Here is a 9,021-nt window from a genome sequence, read left to right as displayed (position 1 = left end):
AAATGCCTGTACCCCTGTAACATTCTGAAATTGAAAAATGCAATGTGAAATCATGCATGGATCAAAAAAACTAAAAAATCTATCTAATTATTTAGATGATGGGCATATTTGAACATGGGCTATCAAATTTCCCAGAAGCGGTATCTACACTGATTATGTTGGAGAATGCCTTTGTTCTGAGAACCAGGCGTCTTCAAACTATGGCCCGTGGGCCACATGCGACCCGTCTAGGAAATTTATCCATTCCGCCAGGTGTTTTTGCCGCCACTGCCTGTCCTGCTCAGCAGCTGACTCGTCCTGGGGTCTGCAGTCTGGCCCTCCAGTGGTCTGAGGGACAGTGAACTGGCCCCCTGTTTAAAATGTTTGAGTACCCCTGGATAGACCAAAATATTTAGAATGAAGTTTTTACTGCATGCAGTTAACTCTCAGATGGTTAAAAAAATGGATCTAGGTAGAGAAAATACAGAAAATGTTGAGAGGTAAATCTGAATTTAGGGTATATGTGTGTCTATTTTCCAACAACTTTGCTATAGGTTTAAACCTTTTTTTAAAAATTAGTGAGAAAAATATAAAATGAAAGGACTGGAGTTTAGGCTAGTTCAACCTCAAATAACTGCTGATACGCTGCGTACGGCTAATGTTCAGCATTGAGAAAATAGGAAACATTGTATCCATGTGTTTCAAAGTGATTACCAGTTGTGGATAAAAGGATGGGATACATCAATGATGGCAGGGGTGGTATTTACCCTTGATAGAACAATATGTTCTATTTCTTGGGAAGAAGCATAATGTAGAAAAAAAAAAATGAAACCTTGGAAGGCAGCCCTTCCAGTGGGAAGGATGAGTGGGGAGGTCAGACCTGGCATTTCACAGCAGATGCTCCAGCCTGTGAGTACACTTCGAGCAAGATTATACTGTTCAAGCCAAACCCGAAAATGCCTAGTGATCTATGTCTAGTTTTAAACTTTCCTTAGAATCTCGTAAAACTTAGACTGAGCTCTGCTGTCAGGATGTAAGAGTAGACACTTCTGTGCTGAAGGAAATGGTGAGGAAGAGTGTGGTGTTATTTTCACGCCTCTCCCAAGCTAGGTCATGAAGAGTGGAGGCCTTGGGAAGACCATGTGCTCCACGCACTGCTGGAAACCATCAGTAAAAGACTTAATGGTGATGATCTGTAATTGCATGAACTGCCACAAAGGAGACTTAGCAGAGATGGTGGGAGAGGAATCCTTGAAGGTCAGGCTAAAGCCCGCCACTCAACGCTGGGGTTTTAGGCCATCGTGATCCAGAGCATTAACGGCAACCTGATTTTAATGGCTGCCTTAGTCTTAACTGGGACCTAATACCTTCCTTATGTGAATGAATCCCTTACGATTCTTTTGGGCACAAATCATAGCTTATTTTTCTTTTATTGCAATTGTTTTATTATGTTGTACCTGGCATGTTTGATAAAGTCTATCTCCTTGACCAAACTTTAATCAGGCTCTCTAAGCCACCTTCTCAATTAGGTCTTAACCTTCCCCCAGTTTTAGCAAAAATCCTGCAACCTCACTTTAGCCACCCCCCACCCTGCATTTCTAAGCACCTTTGATATCTGATCAAATTCTCCATCCTCAGCCATCCCCCACATGATGTCTCATGGTGCTGACCTGGACTCAGCAAGAGTCCAGTCAGGTTGGTTCAGCAAGAATTCTTCCTTACCCCCAAGGAGCTTCCTTTTCATAATTCTCCATTCACTGACCCTCATCCTGCTTCTTGGCTATAAATTGCCACTTGTTCTTGTCATATTAGGAATTGTCCCCAATTATGTGCTGAGGTCTCTTTGCTCTTGTAATAGTTCCTAAGTAGAATCTATTCTAACCACTTGGCTGTCTAATTCTGGTTTTTCTTTAATGGTACTGAATGTACATTTTTGATTAGAATTAAATGCTCATTACAGTTTATAATAAACTCAATTCTGTGATTGTTGTGATTTGGGTTTTTTTTATTTTTTATTAAATCATAAACACACAGATAATGTATACATTAATGCATTTATGGGATACAATATGCTGATTTCATATAGAATTAGGAATGCTTACATCACACTGGTTAATATATACCTCATCTCATTTACTTAGTTATTGTGTTAAGACATTCATACTCTATAATAATAAATCCGACATGTACCCTTGCATTATGCACCATAGGTGTGATCCCATCATTCACCCTCCCTCCATTTGACCTCCCCCTTTATCCCTCCTTCATCTTGGGCCATAGTAGTGATCTATTCTTCATATGAAATTGTGAGGTATTGTAAACTTGTTTCATAATAGTACTGAGTACATGGGATATTTTTTCTTCTATTCTTGAGATACTTTTACTAAGTAGGGTATGTTCCAGTTCCATCCATGTAAATGTAAAAGAGGTAAAGTCTCCATCTTTTTTTAAGGCTGCATAATATTCCATGGTGTACACATACCACAATTTATTAATCCATTCATGGGTCGATGGGCACTTGGGCTTCTTCCATGATTGGCTATTATGAATTGAGCTTCAGTGAACAATGTGGTGCAAATATATTTCTTATGAAGTGATTTTTGGTCTTTTGGATATACACCCAGCATAGGAATTGCAGGATCAAACAGCAGGTCTACTTTTAGATCCCTGAGTATTCCCCATACTTCTTTTCAAAAGGGATGTATTAGCTTGCACTCCCACCAGCAGGGCAGAAGTGTTCCGTTTTCTCCACATCCACGCCAAAATCTGTAGTTTTGGAATTTTGGTGTTTTTTTTTTTTTTTTGGTACAAAAGGTCTTTATTGGTGGGGAGGAGGGAGGCTGCAGAGCAGCACTGAGGAGGAGAGAAAAGAGGGGAGAGAGATAAGGAGAGAGTGGGGAAGAGAAGAGAGAGAGAGTAGAGAAGAGTGAGGGGGAAGAGAGGGAAAGAGAGAGAGTGGAGAAGGAATGCAGAGAGAGGCAGGAAAGAGAGCTAGGAATTTTGTTATGTAAGCCAGTCGTATGGGAGTTAGATGATGTCTCAAAGTGGTTGTGATTTGCATTTCTCTGATGATTAAAGGTGATGAGCATTTTTTCATGTGTCTGTAGGCCATGCACCTTCAGAGAAGCTTCTGTTCAAGTCCCTTGCCCTTCAGATAGCAGACAGTTTCAGAACCTCCACATGACTCAACCCCGATTGTTGTGATTTGGAAAAAAAAATTTTGCCTCAGTAAGTTGGATTAAAAACTCTTTAAAAAGATGGTAAATTATTTTTTTAATTCACTATTAATCTCCACATTATTTAAAACCTCATATTATCCCAAGATATCTTATCTATTAAAATGGTCAATCTTGGATACTACTATCATTCACATTCTCCAGGTTTTTTTTTTTTTTTAGGCTGTGTTGATGCTTTCTGAATAACACCTTCTATCAAGGTGTTTCTTTATTTTATGAAACTCTAACCACACCCCTGAGTCTGCTGAATGAATGACAGTGGAACCTTCTGCAGCTGGAACGATAGCTCAAGTGTCTGCATTGATAGATGTATCTTCTAGAAAGATACATCCTATGTCCTGCTGCCCTTGTTAGCAAGATCTCTTTGTCTGTGAATTATGAATAGTACTTACATAAGAAGCTACTTTCCTGATTAGTGAGCTGCATCTTAATCGTGAAGGACTCTTCTGTAACTATTATGAATGTTGAATTTGGTGGGACTACTGTGGTGTTCCACTGGGAGTCATGTAGAATGACTCCTCTCCCCCAGTTGAGGTTGGTGTCAGTAGCAGTCCCTCTGTCGCAGGAGTCTCTCCTTTTCTTTGTTCAATTCACTGTAGCACCCTTGGTGCCTACATAGTGCCTGGGGCATAGGAGCCAATCAGTAAATATCTACTGAGTGAGGAATGACCTGAATGGTTGAATAGCCTACTAAACTTTTAGAATGAAAGTAGCAGAACTGTCTATGCTTAAATCTTTAAAAGGAATACCTCCAGCTGGGTGCAGTGGCTCATGCCTGTAATCCTAGCATTTTGGGAGGCTAAGGCAAGAGGACTGTTTGATGATAGGAGTTACACAGCCTGAGCAAGAATGAGACCCTTCTACAAAAAATAGAAAAAAATAGCCCTGCTGCTAGTCTCAGCTACTTGCCTACCTCCTGAGGCAGGAGGATCACTTGAACCCAGGAGTTTGAGGCTACTGTAAGGTGACCAGAGATCCCGCTTTTGGTGGGACAGTCCAGATTTTTAACAGTTTATCCCGTGTCCCGCAGTGTTTTAAAGTCCCGATTTTTGGAAAGAATGCACGATAAGCTAGGGAACGGTGGGACAACTGGAAGGGAATATAGGGTTCGGCTGCTGAAAAGGTTAATGTAACTCCATTTGGGAATGAAGAGGTTAAGGTAACTTCATTTGGAAATGAAAAGCCTGGTGTAAACTCCCTACTCCCCTCCTGAGCAAGATCGGCCAGGTGGACCGGCGCCCTACTCCTTTGAGCCACAGGCGCTGCCCTATACATAATTTTTTTTAATGTATGATATTTGTAAATTGTACTTATGTTGAAATTAAAAATATATACATTACAATACTATTTTTGCATTCTATGAAAATTTTTGTTGCTCCATATAGACCAAATTTTTAATTAAGAAACACCCCCCCACCCTACCCCCCACCCCGACAATGGTGTCCCGCTTTACCAATGTTAAAATCTGGTCACCTTAGGCTCCAGTGAGATGTAATGATACCACTGTACTCTAGCACAGGCAACAGAGGGGAACCCTGCCATATATATATTTCCAAATTGGTCTCCAAATGAACTGACATAACCTTTTGCTATCATTTATGATAGAACTTGTTTCTCCACACTCTTAGTTACTTCCATACTTTTAAGTTCAGACCTAGTTGATAAAGAAAATTGACTTATTTTCTAATACAACAAGCTTCTCTGTATTTAATAGCCATATTTTAATATATCAGAGTTAACCTTGATTTTCAATTTAAAAATAGTTTTCTTAGATTATCATTTGTTTTTGAATTTTGATCGATATTTTCTGATATACTTTAGTATTAAATTTTCATTTGTCAAATCTACTCATCTCTTATTCCTATAATTTGTTTTTAACTTAAAAAAGGAAAGGTTTCTTCCTCTCCAGCATGATGTAATTGATGTAATTAGTCCCCAAGGTCAACATTCTTTGAATCATGTGAAACACATGGTCTACAGACAACCTGCAGCAGAATCACTTGGGTTTGTTTATTTAAAACATAGAGTCCTGATGCTTCACCCCAGACTTATTGTATTAGTTTCATTTTCAAGTTAGCCCGAAATAATCTGCATTTAAAAAATAAAACCAAAAAGTTGATTTTTTTGTGTATTAGAATTTGACACAGTTGAGATATTTTTCTGGTACTTCATTAAGACTACAAATTACAGTGCTGTGATTAACTTTCTTTGTACTTAAGACCTTAGGCTTTTAGTTTATTAATTCTTTAGCATAAATTTCTAAAGCAGAATTTCACAGGGTTTGCATTCTTTACATTTGACTTATGCATCCAGAATAACCTTAGAAATTTTGTTGCTGTACACATTTCTATCAACCCAATACGAAGGCACCTCTTCCTTCACATCCGTGCCAATAACGGATTTGCAACATTGACTATTCCAGATGAGAAGTGAAAGCTCATCGCAATTTATTTATTTTTAAAGTTTAAAGCAGAAGAAATGAGAATTTGTTAGTGTCTGATATAGAAAATTGATTCTATAAGTAAGATATAATAATATGATTTGGGATTTGTAATTCAAATTTGTGTGTAGAATTGTTCTTGCAGACATGGCGAGATTCCTTTCTAGTGACAGGTGAAAGCACTGAATGTAGCATATAATTTTTTTGGAGCAGAGGAATCTACATGCCTTGAAGTTTGGAAAGACACATATCACCATAGTAGCAGCCATTATCTATGGGTAATTAGATTTTGATAATTTTACTTTAAAATGACATTCTATCATTTCCAATTATAAAAAAGATCTTAAATAGCATCTGACTTTGAAACTCAGAAAAACTCATACACCTGTTTACAGTTTGAAGTTTAAGAATTTCCCCATTAAAAAATGGCAAAAAATTACTTTTAAACAGTCATAAAAGGAGATATTTTTGGAAAGAGTTTTGCAAAGTAATACTATATAAAATAAATGTGAAGGTTATCCTCTGTTGACCTCTTTGAGAATAAAAACTATTATTAACAAGTTTGCTTTTAATTCTTCAGACTGTGCGTCCTATCATAGTAAAAGTTTGACTGTCTAACAAATGTGAATATAGTATAATCCTAGGGACTAAGACTTTGTAAATTTATGTAATTATTTTTGACAGAGAAATCTAACAAAAATTTGAAATGTGAGTTCATTCATATAATTTAATAATTTCCCCAGCAACTATTCAGATTATGCACTAAACCACATTCTAAAACAAATAAGGATATTTGTATATAGTTATATTATAAAAAATTTTTAATGCCAGTTGCTTTCCATTATTTAATAATTTCAAAAGAAATATTACAAATTATTCATTATAACATGAGCTGAACATGGTAGTAAAGCTATTCATATTTTATTGTCTGTCATGCCCAGTTCTTTGCAAATTGTCAGAGGGCATAAATTACCTTTAAAATTCTGCTCTGGTGCAGTTTGATCTTGTTGATAAAATTTTCAGAAGACATTGAATATCTTCTGAAGTGGTAGCTTTAAGTCAGGTTCAAAACACATGTTAATCTTGGGTGACAGTTTGTCTTATATCCTGGATTCCCCTATATTATTGAACCTGACTTTGAAGATGAGCAGACTGATTTCATTGTTTCAATGGGAAGAATTTTATATTCATTAGATACAGAGCAATCAATTCTTTCATTAAAGTTGAATATAGGCTGCAGTTTAACACATTTAGATCTATTTTAATTGGATTCTGTGATACTGATTTTCCAATGATGTATTAATCCATTGAAATACATTCTCCTGAAATTGTTATCTTGGGCTTAACCTCCATATATATATATATTAGAACACATGGACATTTTAGTTCATATTCTATCTAACCATTTTATGAGACTTTGAGATTTATAGGAAAGAGACTTCCTGGGTATTGTTACATATTAATTTCTTATCTAGGTATCTACTCAAAAGAAAAAAAATAATTTTTATAAAGATTCAGCTCAATTCACAGTTGCCAAGGTGTGGAAACAACCTCAGTACCCATAAACCCATGAGTGGATTAATCAATTGTGGTATATGTGTACCAGGGAGTACAATTCAGCCATAAAAATGATGGAGACTTTATATCTTTTTACCTGATTGGATTTGAAGAACATTCTCCTCAGTTAAGTATCTCAAGAATGGAAAGCAAGAATCTGTGTACTCTGCGTACTCAATACTAATTTGAAACCAGTAGGTGAACTGGAGGCCCACAGGAGAGTAGAAACACAATTAGACTCAAGAAGAGGAAAGGGGGTAAGGGAGAGAAGGTTCTGTAAACGCCCACCTAATGGGTACAATGTAAGGGTGACTTACAATTTAGTGACTTTAGCAGTTGTAAATTTTATGTAGTTGTAAATGTCAATGACTTTATCTAACACACCCAAACAGTGTAACCTAATTATATGTGCCCTTACATTAATCTTCTCCTCAAAATACTTCTTTGCTTACAAGTCTAGTGGTGTTACCCGAGGCTCATCCTTTGGACTTTCTTCTTCTGTATCAATACTTGCTCCCTAGGTAGGCATCTCATCCAGCCTTCTGCCTGCTCTTAAATTTCCCAAACAATTTAGGCTTAAGTAGTCAATGTTAGGTGCCCTGCATAGAGACCCCAGTGAGGCCCCTTCCTGGAAGAATTGCTGAAGAGGCACAAACTTTCTGTCGAGGGTTCTCAATGAAAAGGAAACCTGGAGATCTTAGAGTTTTTTTGGTCATGTTGTGGGAAGAACTGACTGAAGATGAAACCAACACAGGGAAAGGCACTGCAAAGAGGTGGGTAAAGATGGATTTCCAATTAATTCATTTGAGCACATGAGCCCAAACAGGCTGATTGCTGCCTTTTCAGTGACCTTTATATTCATACGGGCAAAATTTACCTTCACTTGCTTAAGCCACTTTTAATTGGGTTTCATTTCCTTGCAAATAAACCAATGACACAGAAAATACTTCAGTAATAACTGCAAATGATAAAAAGCCACACACGTTTTTTAATTATTAGCATGATTACAGATATCAAAACATATGCAAGAACTTAAATAAAAACATAAAAATGTAACTCTCTTTGGGAAGTAGGATGAGTTTTTTTTTTATTTAGTGCCTTTTTGCAATCTTCAAATTTTCTATAATAAGCATCTAGTACGTTTATAAGGGGGAAAGCTGTACATTTAATTTTGTAAAAACTTAGCCTGTCCATTTTTAGGGACGCTGGACTTCCTTAGTGTTCTTTGTACTTAACTGGGGTTATGCCTGATGACTCCATGTGCTGAATTTATTTGTACTGAATGCATGATTTTGAGCTCATTTTGTAAAAAGAATATAAACCTGGCTAATAGTTTTTTCTCCCCATTCATAAAGATTTTTATTTCCTATTCTAATTGTAAGCATTCTTCTTTTTTAAATCTCACCTATAAAATTTAATTTTTTTCCTTAGTTGCTTACCAATTACCTTTCTGCTTCTCCTTTGGGGATATTCTTGTGTATATACTTTTCTATTGTGCTTTGCCTTTTAGGCTGTTAGAATAAGACCACGCTTTCCTCTAACTATTGCTTTAAGTGCACTGAAGGCCAGAACTTGCGAACACTCACATGAATAGTTGTAATGGAAGTGGACAGTAATGGCTATTTTAAGTGCTGCTACTACTGTCTATGAAAAAAAAGTTAGACTTTTAAGCCTCTGTGATTTGAAAAAGCTTAAGGAAAACTCAAGCATGATGTGAATTGATTCCTATTTTAGCTGACACCCACAGTTCACCCAAGCATATCTTATTATAATATAATTTAATATTGAATACACTTTATATCTAAATAA

Source organism: Otolemur garnettii, unplaced genomic scaffold, assembly GCF_000181295.1.
Source record: "Otolemur garnettii isolate 467f Iridium unplaced genomic scaffold, OtoGar3 scaffold00083, whole genome shotgun sequence".
Lineage (NCBI taxonomy): Eukaryota > Metazoa > Chordata > Mammalia > Primates > Galagidae > Otolemur > Otolemur garnettii.
The sequence above is the reverse complement of the archived record's forward strand: the minus strand, read 5'-3'. Positions refer to the sequence as shown.